This window comes from Heterocephalus glaber, unplaced genomic scaffold (assembly GCF_053883595.1).
Source record: "Heterocephalus glaber isolate CG9 unplaced genomic scaffold, H.glaber_assembly_v1.0 deba00001509, whole genome shotgun sequence".
Taxonomy (NCBI): domain Eukaryota; kingdom Metazoa; phylum Chordata; class Mammalia; order Rodentia; family Bathyergidae; genus Heterocephalus; species Heterocephalus glaber.
The window spans coordinates 16,366,670-16,380,772 of record NW_028258325.1 but is presented as its reverse complement, the minus strand read 5'-3'; positions in this window follow the sequence as shown (position 1 = coordinate 16,380,772).

Sequence of the window (14,103 nt, the reverse complement as noted above, 5' to 3'; positions counted from 1 at the left end):
AGATTTGCATGAATGAGGACTATGCCCTTAAGCTCAAAGTTTTCTCAACACTAAATACTCAGATTTGCTATGAGTATTAATTCATTTGTCCTCCAATTGTTTGAACAAACCATACAGTGGACATGGCGTGTGGTACAGGAAGCACGGAAATGAAAAGAGAAGAAGATTCTGCCGTCATAGAGCATATATCCAGCAGTAAGTAGGGTCAGGTAGGAAGAGCTGAGAGAGAGTGACTTAATTCTGGATACACAGTGAAATCAAAATAAATGTGAATCCCCCTTGAACAAGATATACCCAGGTAGAGATGTGTAGTGGGAAATTTGAAATGAAAAACTGGAGAATGGGAGAATAGCTTGGAGTATAAGAGTTATCAGCATCTAAATGTATTTGAATGCATACATATAGGTGAGGTCATTTAAGAAGCATTTTAAACAGAGCCCTTGATTCCAGGGACATAAGGCATCTTCATGCCAAAAAGAAACAATGAAAAGACCCTAGAGTGGTATAGGCAGATTTTTCCACATCAATATTTGAAGATGTGTACCTAAAACACAGGATCTCAAATCATCAAAATAACCACTTATTCCCAGGTGGGCTAGGTAAAGTGTACCCAAAGTTAATGCTTCCTTAAAATATTTGCAGGAAATATAAGAGAAAGACATACATAGAAAGAGGACTCTCTACAGAGTGAGCAGGTGGTCTCACTCTATTAATGTGATATATTATACACCTGTGGTTATAATCAAAGCTGTGATACAGCTGTACTTGTATCTTAGCCCTCAGTTACCTTCTGGAGTGAATAAAACTTACTTTTAATATTTGGGAAGCCCACATTGGCAAGTATAAACTTTTTGAACTCGATGAAACAGGTTTTCTGCTTTGAAAGCACTTCAGCATCCATTTCTGATCACTTTATAAGTGTCACACTCAAAGATGCAGCATCAGAACTTTGGTACCTAACCAGAGTACAACGAAGAGTAAGATGGAGAATGGGGGACACAGTATTGAGGCCCCATTGTTTGTGTTGTGGTTTCTTAGCACCCATAATACAAAAGCTTATAATGGGCCATTAGAGGTTTTTGTGCAATACACACAGCTAGGAAGGTTTTGTTTCTCAAGATAGTGAAGAATGTTCTTCAAGCGATTACTGGAGAAAATAGATAATAACATCTAAAGAGTGGTTTGGTCCTTTCTCCTTGTCTTCATTGTTCCTTTATTATTAAATAAAGCTTCTGTCTTATTCAACAAATGACCTAGAATATGAAAACACCCCCTGGTTTTAACCTTCTATGCAAAAAAAAACACATACTGAAAACATATTTTTTAAAGTAATTGCTGGAGAACAATTCTACGTGCAGTTTATGCTTCACTAGACAAAGCATCATTATGCAGTACTGGAAAAAGTGATGCTAACTTGCTTTTGAGAAGGAGACTTTGTGGAGGGAAGATTGTCTTTATCCTTGCCAAATAATATCAAAGTACTTAGCACTTCCCATGGTGTTCAGAGCCTCAGTCAGCCTTAAACATCTTGATGGGCAGAGGAAGAGGATGCAGAGAAAGGATGATCTTTGCTTTGTTTTATTCCTTTCTCCCAAACTTTTCAATTACATAAATGGTCTTCATAGGGCTTTCTCTGCTGTATATGCTTACACATCTCAGGGCACAGACTGGCTGTATTAACACTGAGTGATTCCAAGTAGGTAAATATTTTAAATGCACAGAATATTGTGCCAATATATTTGTTCAGCAAACATTTATGCTGGGGACTGTACTGGACCCTAGGAAGAAAATTCAGAAGTGAAAGATTCAAATACTATTGGGTCAGGTCCTTGATGGCATATGGATTCTCCGAGCCTGCATACTTTGATTTCACGGCTGTAGTGGGATAGCTCTATCAAAATTCACTCAAGTACCAGCAACTGCAACTTGAATAAGGAAAATTCACTGCATGACCAAGGTCCATCTTACAGAATTGGTTTCAGTTGAATTCAAAATAATATAAAAATGTAGAAGTTCATATTTTTCTGCATATTTAAAAATTTATGTAATATAATTTTGATGACTTTTTTCAGATTGTGTGTTTGTGTGTGTATATTCCATGAGATATTGGTTTAGATGAATTTTAGGCTTGATATTTTTTACAAATATACTACAATAATCATTGACCAAATTAAAATATTATCAAATCTGACTTTAAAGTTAAGAAAAATTTAAAGTTAAAGTAGATAGACAAATTACTGCTTCTTAATTTTTAATTTAGTAAATTTAATTGGAAATGTTACAAGGGTGGGAAGGAGGGAAGAAGGAAATATGGAAGTAAAGTAGAAAGTAAATATGAAATAAAAGAAGATACTCATTTTCCCCCTAAACATTTTCCCCCTAAACCCCTGTCTACTTCTCTGAGGCTTTCACCATCAAAAGTTTATTGTGCTTATGAAATCATCTATGCTTTTTTTTCTCAGGTGCCATGGAGCATTTTGCTCAATACTAATTTTATTATTTTTCCCCCATTAACTTTATTGGTACATTTTAGGTATAAAATACGGTTACATACATCATTGGGATCTTGTAACTTTACATGAGTATCTTGGTTCTTATTTTTTTCCCCTTCCCCTGCCCTCCCTTCAGCCCCTCCACCCTTCCCTATTTGCAAAGATTTTGTTTCCAATTTTTCCTTTTCTCATATTTTTTCTTTTCCTTTCTTTCCTTTTCCCTACCCCTCCCACTTCCCCTGCTCCTTTAGACCTTTACTTCCTATTACACAATATCAATTATACATTTTTAAAATTAAAATATCTAGACCTAGGAGACATTACCACAGATTTTACAGAATTTAAAAGGATACAGAAAGCATATTTCAAAAATCTGTTTTGAAATAAATTTGACAACTTCTAAGAAGTACCTTGGAAGACAAATTGATGAAACTAACTCTGGAGGAAATGTAAAATTTGAATAGCGCCTATTAAAGAAAGTATGTTCCTAGCTTGAAAACCTACCTATATGACAACAACAGGCTCGTATACATTTTAACTGATAAATTATATCAAACATTTAAAGCAGAAAAAAAAGGAACACTTCTCCCCTCATTTCAGGAACTCAACATTGTGCTAATCCTAAAACTGGATAAAGATAATAGAAGAAAAAAGTATGAACATAGATAGAAATTTGTTTAACAAAACAAACTATTAGAAGTCAGATCTGGCAGTATGTAGAAAGTGGTTTTATTATAGGAATGGCAGTGTTGGTTCAGCATTGGAAGATCCACCCCCAAAAGTCATCATTTTAACAGAGGAAAGGAAAAAACCATATGATCCTGTCACTAGTTGGAGAAAAAATATTGGACTAAATTCCACAGCTGTTCATGGTAAAAGCTATCAGGAGACTAGAAGTAGAACAGAACCTTCTCAACAGATTAAAGGCATGTACTCTATACTTCCAGTGAGAACACCTTATATGAATGGAGAAGATACAATGCTTTCTCCTTAAGGTGGGGAACAAGGGCAGATATGGTTACTCGTCATCTGTCCATTAAACTTTGAAATCTAGGCCCAACCAAAATAGTCTGTCAATAAAATGACACAATTAGGATAGGATTGGCAAGGTAGAAGCAAAATCTTTATATGTAGTTGAAATGATCATCTACAGAGAAAATACTAAGAAATCTGTAGGAGCCCCTAGAACTTGTATTTGAATTTAGCAAGATTAGAAAACACAAGGTATATATAAAAATTCAGGTCTATGTATACTTGCTATAAATGAAGAATTGGATATTGAAATTTAAAAGTTATGTAAGAATATAAAGGACCTAGAAAAGTAAAAAGAAAAACAAAACAGAAAAACAGTGTTGGAAGATGTTTAGTACCTAATTTTAAGACTTCTTCTAAAGCTATAGTAATCAAGGCAGTTTTGATGTAAGGAAAGACATATAGATCACTGGAATAAAACAGAGAATCTAAAAATAGAACCACACATATATGGTCCACTGAGTTTTGAAAGATTATTTAACATTAACATTTTATAGACTATAAACTCAATTCAAGAGCCAATGAAAAGATAGTGTTTTCAGCAAATGGTACTAGAACACCTGGTATCTGTATATAAAAAATTAACCTCAACCCTTTATTTCCATACATAAAAATAACTTGAAAGGATCTATGAACCTAAATATGAAAGCTTAAAAGTATAAAACATTAAGAAGTAATTATAAGGGAAAATGTTTATAAATTTAGGATAGACAAGAACTACCTAGGATACAAAAAACATGATGTATAAAAGAAAAAAATTGATAAATGAGATTCCATCAAAATTTAGAACTTTAAATGATATCATTAAAATGAAAAGTAGTCCTTAAACAGACCATATTTACAATGCATATAACCTATGACCAGAATATATAAAGAACTCTTACAGCTCATTAATAGACAACCCAATTAAAAAGTAGACACAAGAAGATAATAAATAGCCAGTACAGCACAAAGGAAGGTGTGCAACTCTAGAATCAGAAAAATATTAATCAGTACAATAACAATATTGAATTATACACTCATTAAGGAGATGAAGTTAAAAGTTTTAAAAGCCTTGTCATGTCTTTTTCTTTTTGTTGGATTCTCCCCCTTTGCATTTAATTTGTCACGCCCAATAGATTCATTCTGCTGGGCTTCCTGGGGTTGTGATCCTCATTGTCTTTTCCTAGGGTATTGTCTAAAATTTTTTGGAGTACCGGTTTGGTTTTCATGAAGTTCCTAAGGTGCTTTTTATCATGAAAGTATCTTATTTCTCCATCAATTTGGAAAGATAGTTTTGCAGGGCACATCAATCTGGGTTGGAGGCTGTTTTCCTTTAGGGCTTGAAGTACATCACTCCAAGCTCTTCTTGCCTTGAGGGTTTGCATTGAGAAATCTGCTGTGATTCTGATGGGCTTTCCTTTGTATGTGATTTGTTTCTTTTCTCTCACTGCTTGTAGAACTTTGTTCTTCTGATGGGTTTCTGGATTCTAACTATTATATGCCTATGCGTAGATTTTTTTTTTGATCAAGGTTAGCTGGAATCCTATATGCCTCACTTATCTGTATGTCAAGTTCTTTTCCCCTCCTTGGGAAGTTTTCTGCCATCACTTCTGTGAACAGTTTTTTTATGTCATCTGCACTCTCTCCTGTTTCTTCATTGACTCCAATCAGTCTTATGTTATTCTTCTTTGTATTGCCTAGCAGCTGGTGGATTGATTTCTGGTGGTCCCTTACAATTTTAAAGCAATTTTTCTTTTCCTGGTCGCTAATTGCAATCTCATCTTCTATATCTAAAATTCTATCCTCACATTGGTTCATTCTGCTGTGTAGACTTTCAGTGGAGTTTTTAATCTCCTGGCAATCTGTTTGCATCTGTTTTATGGATTCCATTTGTTTCCTATTTTGGAATTCCATCATGTACCTCAGATCCTCTATTTTTTTTATCTGTGTCCTCTCTAGATTTATTAATCATGTCTTGCACTATGCGCACAATCTCTGCTGTTATCTGAGAAATTATTTCTGATTTCATTTTTCCAAGATCCTCTTTTGTTGCCAGTTCAGAGAGTCCAGGTGGTTGAGTATCAGAGTGTTCCATCTTGTTTCCCTTTGGGGTTGCTGTAGGTGATCTGGAAGTCTATTTTTGAGGCTTGTTTATGTGTCTTCTCATTTCCACAGGGCATGGCAGGGTGCTTCTGGCACCCACGCAACTCACCTTCTCTGCCCTAGGAGCATGGAATGGTGGCAGGGGATCCTCCTCCCAGGCACTGGGACTGGCTCACCTTCTCTGCCCTAGAAGCATGGAATGGCAGCAGGGGAGCCTCCTCACGGTCACTGGGACTGGCTCACTTTCTCTGCCCTAGGAGCATGGAATGGTGGTGGGGTAGTCTCCTCCCAGGCATTGAAATCTTCTATGCTTATAAAAGTATAAATACTATAATTCATTTGATGCCTTTTAAAATTATTTATTTTGAAATAATTTTAGATTTACTGAGAAGTGACAGAACTAGCTCAAACAGTTCATGTTTATCTTTTATGTATTTTTGCTCACACAAACAATGTTTGGAATGGTATAAATGATCTCAACTAAAAAACTGTTGTTCAGTCAACAATAACTTAATGATGTAGCATTTAAAATTCCCTAATACTCTGTTTGTAGTGTTTTTTCTGTTCTGGGATGACATTTAGTTTTGTTTTCTTATTCTCCTTGAAGTCTGGGAAAATTCTTCAGACTTTCCTTGTTTTCCATGTATTGATATAATTAAAAAATTCCAGTCAATTATTCTGGAAAACATCTCTCAACTTGAGCTCATCTATTGGTCATAATTAAATTATATTTATATATTTTTGTCCAGAATACTATGTCTGTCTGCATCTTATCAGAGATATACTATACAGATATATCTTAGTACTGGTGATTTTATATATGGATGAAAAAAATTTTAGTACAGATTTTAGTACATCAGTTTGTTATTCATTTAACCTAGCATTCAACTCAACATTACATCTCTTTTATGTCTGCATAATATTCATGTAAGTTACATATAGTGACACTATCATTATCTTCTTTTAGAACAACAAATGTTTCTTATTTAAATCCTATCACAGAGTTAAATTGTGTAAGATGATTTTAGGATGTATTTTATGATTTGATTTCTTAGCTTTAAGTTTGAACAGTCATAGAAACAAAAAACAAACTTTTATTTGTCAAATTATTTTGCCATCACTTGCAGGCATATTTTGGTCACTTTATTTACTATTATAATGGACTCTAGTTTCAAACCATCTATTCCTTACTTTATGCTACAAGTAGTATGAAGTAATGACTACATACTTATATACCCATGCATGTCTTCACCTCTCTATATTTAAATGTATAAATATTTATGTACTCATGATTATATTTAAAATCACAGAAGACATAGGCCAAGACTTGTGCTTTTACATGGACATCATATGTTCCTGACCTGGAAAAGTTGAATGATTTTCTTTGGGAGTATACACCTTTTAAAAAATATAGACCATTAGTGAGGTTCCTCAAAGTAAAAGTGATTATTTCTGGGAAATAATTAAAGAAATAGTTTAGCTATATTTACATCTCATCTGTAGAAGCTATATAGGGTTCCTGCATTTTCTGACCCAGTGCTATTCAGCTTTCTATCCCTATGACAAAATTCCTGGGAAAATAAGTTTAAAAGAAGAAAAATTTACTTCCTACTCACGGTTTCAGTCCATAGTTAACTGGCTCCATTGCTTTTAGGCCTGTGTTGAAGCAGAAACATCATGGCAGAAAGGCATAGTGGAGGAAAGCTGCTGAAGTCCTGGAAGCCAGGAGGTAGAGAGAGCAAGGGAGGCAGAGAAGAGGGGTCTGGGGACAAAATATAGTCCTAGGTTATACATTCCCTATAACCCATTTTCTTTAGCTTCCCCACCCTCTTAAGTGTCTATTACCTCCTAATAATGTCATGAAATTATGAATACATCAATGGATTAATCCACTTGATGAAGTTAGAGCAGTTATGATCCAGTACCTTCTCAAATGCCCATTAGCTGGTAACCAAGCTTTCACCACAGTGACCATTCTGGGGAACATTTTGAATTCCAGTCATAACAGAGCCCATTTGTTTTCTTGTTTGTTTGTTTGTTTCATTTTTTATTGTATGGGGGATCGAACTCAGGACCTTGCACTTGCGAAGAAGGCACTGGAAGCACTGAACTAAATCCTCAGCCCACTCATTCACTTTTGACATGATAGGTACCAGATGGCTATTCTGGGTTTCTGAATTGACACCAGGAGCATTTGGTTATTATGTTAGTTACTTTTCTCTCATTGCTGTGACAAAATACCTGAAAAAGTTAAAAAAGAAGGGACTTATTTGGCTTACAGTTTGTAGAGGGTTCAGTCCATAGTGAGCTGGCTCCAAAACAGCATTGTCAAACAGAGGAGAAACAACATGGCGGGCACACAGTAGCAAAGGCAACAAGGGACCCTCACTGAGTCTATCTGCCTCTTTTATCCCATCCAGACTACCAGGATTAGGGTGGTGCCAAACTAATCACTCATATATAGTAGTTTAGTAATCACACGCCCTTAACCCCAGCATTACACATTCCAGATTCAACTACCTCTGAAAAAGAAAGTCCCACCTCGTCTGCATGATGCTGTGTATGTGTGTGTGTGTGTGGGGGGCATCTAAACACACACCGTAACAGTTATTGAGAGGAGAAATCTGTTAGAGCTGGTTGAATATAGGATGAATGTCATTAGATTCAACATTGAACAATGAATACATGACATGGGCATGCCCGGTCATCCTTCATCTCCAGCCTGTCCTGCCTCTCCACAGCAGGAGCCTTTGCCACCCTCTTGCCTGTACTTTCGTCTTTTCCCAGGCCCTAGTGCACATTCAGAGCTAAGACCAGAGAGGGTCTCAGCAGAGTCTGGTTCGCTAATGATGGAGTAGGGAAGCTAGAATGTGGCTATAATACTCTTAGGAGAGAGACTGAAATTTATTCACTTACTACCCGTAACCTGGATGGCATTTGACATTCCCCTGGCTCCTCAGAAATTTGGTCAAGCTTGTTTTCAAGTGCAATATATATGGCCTATTAGAGCAGACACACTTTAACAACATGTTCTGGAATTTCCTACGGTTAATATCATCTGTTTCTGTCTGCCCTACAGTGCTGGTTCTATTCTCATCTCAGAGACTACAAATGAAAAACTTGTTTTCTTCAATGATCCTAAACAAAAGTTACTCACATCAAGAATTTAGTGACTATATATGAGAGAGAGAGAAAGAGAAAGAGAGTTAGAAACAGAGACAGAGAGACAGAGACAGAGAGGCAGAAAGAGAAAGAATCAATGAGATGGATCATGTAGTGGGTATTTAGCATTTTTTCATACTTTTATTAGTCGGGTAAGTTTTATGGAAATTTTATTTTTCATTTTAGAGATGATAACTTTGGGCCCAGAAATGTTAAGTAAACTCACCATACATAGGATTCAGAAGTGTGAATCTAGGCCCTTGTTTGTATCTTATATTATCTATCAGCAATGTGTCTCTTTCTAATTTTCATGTTTCAATGTAATGAGATTGAATGGATGTACATGTATCAAATTGTAATATTACTTTTGAATGAAAAACATATAAATGCATATAAGTGCAGTAAGAATATGGTTTATTTCTACAAGCAACACTGAAACAAGACCCTAAACTTAAATGTGAAACTGACAAGATATTTTTTAGCATTAACACATAGATGTATAGAGCAGTTGTGATGGATTGCATCTTAGAAATCAAAGGGAAAACAATAAAAATATACTAGGTAATAAGGTAAAAATGGACAGGTTTGAGTATTTTACCAGCCCTGACCCATTTAATTTATGAAATCTAATAATACCCTAGGGATAGGTGGAAGCACTTTCTATTAAGTAGCTTAATAAAATATGTCTAGCATTATATTGACTCATGTCTTCTCATGTTAAAATATTTAGAAATTTTAGAAATTTCCCCAGTTTGAGTAGTGTGTGTAATTTTCCAACCTTCCTGTCCTTACCTAACTTTTTTATATGATGGATTGGTTTTCTCTAGTGTTCCCAAGAAAGTGAAATATTTAATGCTGTTGATTGATTAATATTATAAACAAATATAATTTATGTAGATGTGCAGCAGCAAATGGCTCCTGTACTCATCTCTGAATGAACAATGAACTTGTTCTATCATGGAATTTTGCTTTTATAAGCAGAAGGCTCCCTGGGCCATAGACAGCTGTTTCTATAGGATGGTAATTAATGTTTCTTCCCATTAAAAAGGATTGCTTTGCATACTTGAGGATAAAAAGAAGATTAGCATAAGGAGTCATCTCACTTTCTAATTTTAAATCAGGTTTACTGAAACATATTAGGAATAGGTTAGATAATTTACACCATTCAGAAAATATTGGCTCTAAAAAAGTAGTTTTAAACCTCAGCATGCATCACTATTACATGGAAGGCCTATTACAATACACAATTTGTATTTTAGCAGGTGTGGTGGTAGGCATGATTATTTATATTTTTAACAATTTTCCTGGTGATTCTGATATTCTAGATCCAGGGGCCATGCTTTGAGAAACATGACTTAAATGTCATAAATATGCTTTTGAAGTAAATATATTTTATTTTATGCATCCAAATTAATGTTCTTAAAACTATACACACCCTCTCTCCATATATAAAACCTATATAAACCTCCATACTTCTGCCATGCCCAGAAGTCTATGGAAATTTTCTTTTTTTGGAATTATTTTGAGGGTCAAGTTATGAGCCAGACCAGACAATTACTTGCCTTACTTAAAAGTCACACATTGATCTCTGCTTTTTCCTCCATGTTTCTGTGGGGCTGAAGAGTCTTATGAAATACAAATTCTGGTCTTTTTACCTATCCCTTTACTGACCCCTCTGCTAAGGCTATTTGGGTTTGACTCCAGTATCTATAGTTCCTGAATCTTATCCTAAAATTAACTGGATATGCCTTTCATCAAGGCAGGAAAGAATATGGAATCATTTGGGTTTAGGTTGCATCTTAAACTCATATTAGGGCATTGAGAAAGCTAGTGTTTTCATTTTTATTTCCCTGTAAAATTATGGAAAAGAAATAGGTTGAGTAATTCAATTTCCACATGAAACCCTACCTTGAACTTGAATTGGCGCTTCAGAAGCTTTCAAAGACATTTTAATGGCAAACTAAAGAAATAACCTTCAGGTTTTTATATCACAATTAAGAGTCCACAATGTTATGCTGTTTCTACTTTGATTAGGTTATGCTGATGTGGATGCATATGTTTAATTCATAGATTATTTATCAAAATTATACCATGTCAAGGGAATATATCAAATTCTTTAAGATTTACAAAATTGAATTTAATGTAATATATGCGAAATAATTATATTAATTCCAGGGAGAGAATAAAAACTAAGATACCAATTGTTAAAAAGTCAATGTTATTGGCAGTGTGAGTAAAGAAATCAGGGGAAGATTATAGACTACTAATAAGTTAAGATTCTCTGTAAGAGACAGTGTTTGTGTTGGTTACTTTTTTCATTGCTGAGACAAAATTACTGTACTGACACACAAAGTTAAAGGAGGAAAGGTTTATTTCAGGTCACAGTTTTTAGGTCTCAGTACATAGTTGGCTGGCTCCAAGGCCAGGTGGCATGGAAGGGAGGCACCACAATACAGACATAGTCCATGGCAAGCAGGCATAAGACAGCAAAGCAGCAAGCAGCAGCAGTAGCAGCAAGCCTGCCTTCATTCTGTCCCTTTATAGTCTGTCTAAACTACAAGCCTATTGATTCATTGGAGCCATACCCAGGGTGGGGCTTCCATTGTCCACACCCTTGATCCCAGAATCACATCCTTAATCCACATTCACACACCCTAATCCAGCTACTTGCAAAACTACCCACCTATGATCTCATGAGGCTTTGGGATGGTATCTGGATTCAAACCATGACATTGTCTGAGCTGGGCATTGACTGAAGCCAAGTCAGTGAAAGGGGGAGAGCTAGTGGTTTTCATAATGCTCAAAGGAGATCATGTAAGCAAAGGTAGGAAGCACAAAACTTATAAGAGTGATTTTAGGAGACTAATGTATGTGAGTTCAGTATTTGCATTAAAGAACAATAAGAAAGACTGGGGAATTTTTCAGGATAAGAATCTCCACTCCCCTTCCACCCACATGCCCAGCTATCAGAAATTTAGTCAAAAGACAAAATCCATCTCTCAGCTCTTTCAAGAGCTGCTTCAACTGCAGAGAATCCTCTTGCTTCAGGCCATGCCATTCCTAAAGTGGGTGATCAGAGGGGAAGCTATAAAGGCAAGACTGTTTAATACTGAAAATGGACTTCATGGGTAATAGTCTCTCGAGGGGCTGCTGAGCAGGTCAAACTATTGTCAGACTTGTATCACATTTTGACTTACTGCTCTGCCCATTCATTTTTCCTTGTCTTGTATTGACTCTTAATACGTATCCTGAAAATTGATGCTAATGCTATGGAGGATGTTGAATTCTAGTGTGTGACATTTTGTCCGGTGATCAAGAATGACAACTCTATCATGACCCAAGTGACAAGCTTGGAGCTGGATGACAGAGATACAAATGTGGGGAGAGTGTGCCTAGAAGAGGTTAAAGGGTGGGGATCTAGACTAGAGACAGAGGTGAATATTTTTTGCAATAAACAAAGTATCATAAAGGTCCGAGGAAAGATGTGAAAGGGAAAACTAATGGGAGAGACACTATAAAGAAGAATCTAAAGAACTCAAGGGCAGTGAGGGGTGATTGGGAAGAGAAAGGTGGAATCCAGCTTTTCTCCATGTTTTGAATTTGAAAGACTATGAAAAAGATGTGGTCCTAAACAAATATAAATCAGTTGAGTAGAGTGTTCTTTGGAATCAGGAGGAAAGATAATCTATGGCTTATACATCTGTTTCTGTACCTCATATTTCCTTAGGCCTTCTCTTCATATGGGAACAAATTAAGTCATATTAAGAGTCATGACAGAATTGAAGACCACCTTTCTGTGAAGTCTTCTTATTTCATTTATCATAGTGTTTTCAAGGTTTATTTATGTTAAATCATGTATCAAAACTTCATTCCTTTTTCTGGCTAAAATTCCATCATATGCACATCTCTCATTTTGTTACTAATCATTTATTGAAAAACACTTACTTCCACTTTTTTGTGACTATTGTAATAATGATGCAACGAACATTGGTACACAGATATCTGAGTCCTTGGTTTGCAATTCTTATGAGTATGTACTTGGGAAGGGGTTTGCTGAGTTATGTTATAACTCTACATTTAGCTTTTTGAAGAAATGCCAAACTCTTTTCCACAGAAAATGTACTATTTAACTGAATTCCTTTTTGCCTGCCCATGTGAAGTGGGGTGATGGTCTCCGCTTGGCATTTCTAACACGCGTCATTGTGGATTTTAAAGGAATGCACTAAAGCCATGGGTCTGGACAGCCGCTTGCCTGTAGATCTCAGACCTAGTCCATAAAGGATATTTGGGAAGAATGGCCTATTTTGCATCTTCCAGTTTTAACTAACAAACATTTTGATGCTGTTATTTCAAACTAAGGAAGCTTTAATTTCCAAATAAAACTATTTTACTTGGCATTTTACATTTACTTGTTTATTTGATATAATGATTTTCTGCCTTTTTTGACAAGCACTCTTTAATGATGAGGGAACTACAGGAAATATATCAAATATTTCTATGGTTGTGGAACTAATAGTCTAGTATGAGAAGAAAGGAAATAAGACAATTTTATAAAGCAGCAAGACAATGTTAGGTGAAGATAAATAAGGAGGGTAAGACAAGAGAGAGTAACTTTACACTTGATTTTAGCCAAAAGGCCGAGAAGCAATGAGAGAGAGCAACTTTATAAGAAAATATTATGGACAAGGTAACCAGTGAAGAGTTAATCCATTATGTATGGATTATATGATGTATCATTTTTCGTAGTAGTCTCTTATGATCCTTTGTGTTTCTAGGGTATCAGTTGTAATTATTTTTTCATTTCTAATTGTATTATTTTGACACCTCTCTTTTTTCTTTATTAAACTAGGTAAAGGTTTGTCACTTTTGTTTATATTTAAACAAAAACTTAGGCCTATTGATTCTTTTTCTATTGTTTGTCCACTGTCTATTTCATTTAGTTTTATTCTGACATTTGCTATTTCTTCCTGCTCTACATGAGACATCTCTGTGATCTACCAAAATAAATTCATTTTTATTTAAGCTGGTTTTGAGTTGCTTTTACATGCTCCCCTGATCAGAAAGAAGCTGAGAGAAGTGTAGGGTGGGTATAAGTTTATCTGGAACATATTTATGTATAAAATTATGAGTTGTATACATAGAATGAGAGACCAGAATAAAGAAAAGAACATCATATGACATTGGCAGGGCCCTGTGTTTAGGATGATATTCTGCTCAGCTTCAGTCTGTGTGAACTCTCTCTTCTCTGGAAATGAATTAGAATAAGTGACAGAAAATGAAAAAAGCATGAATATAGTATTTTCTCCCCAGCATACCCTTAAATGCTCATGAA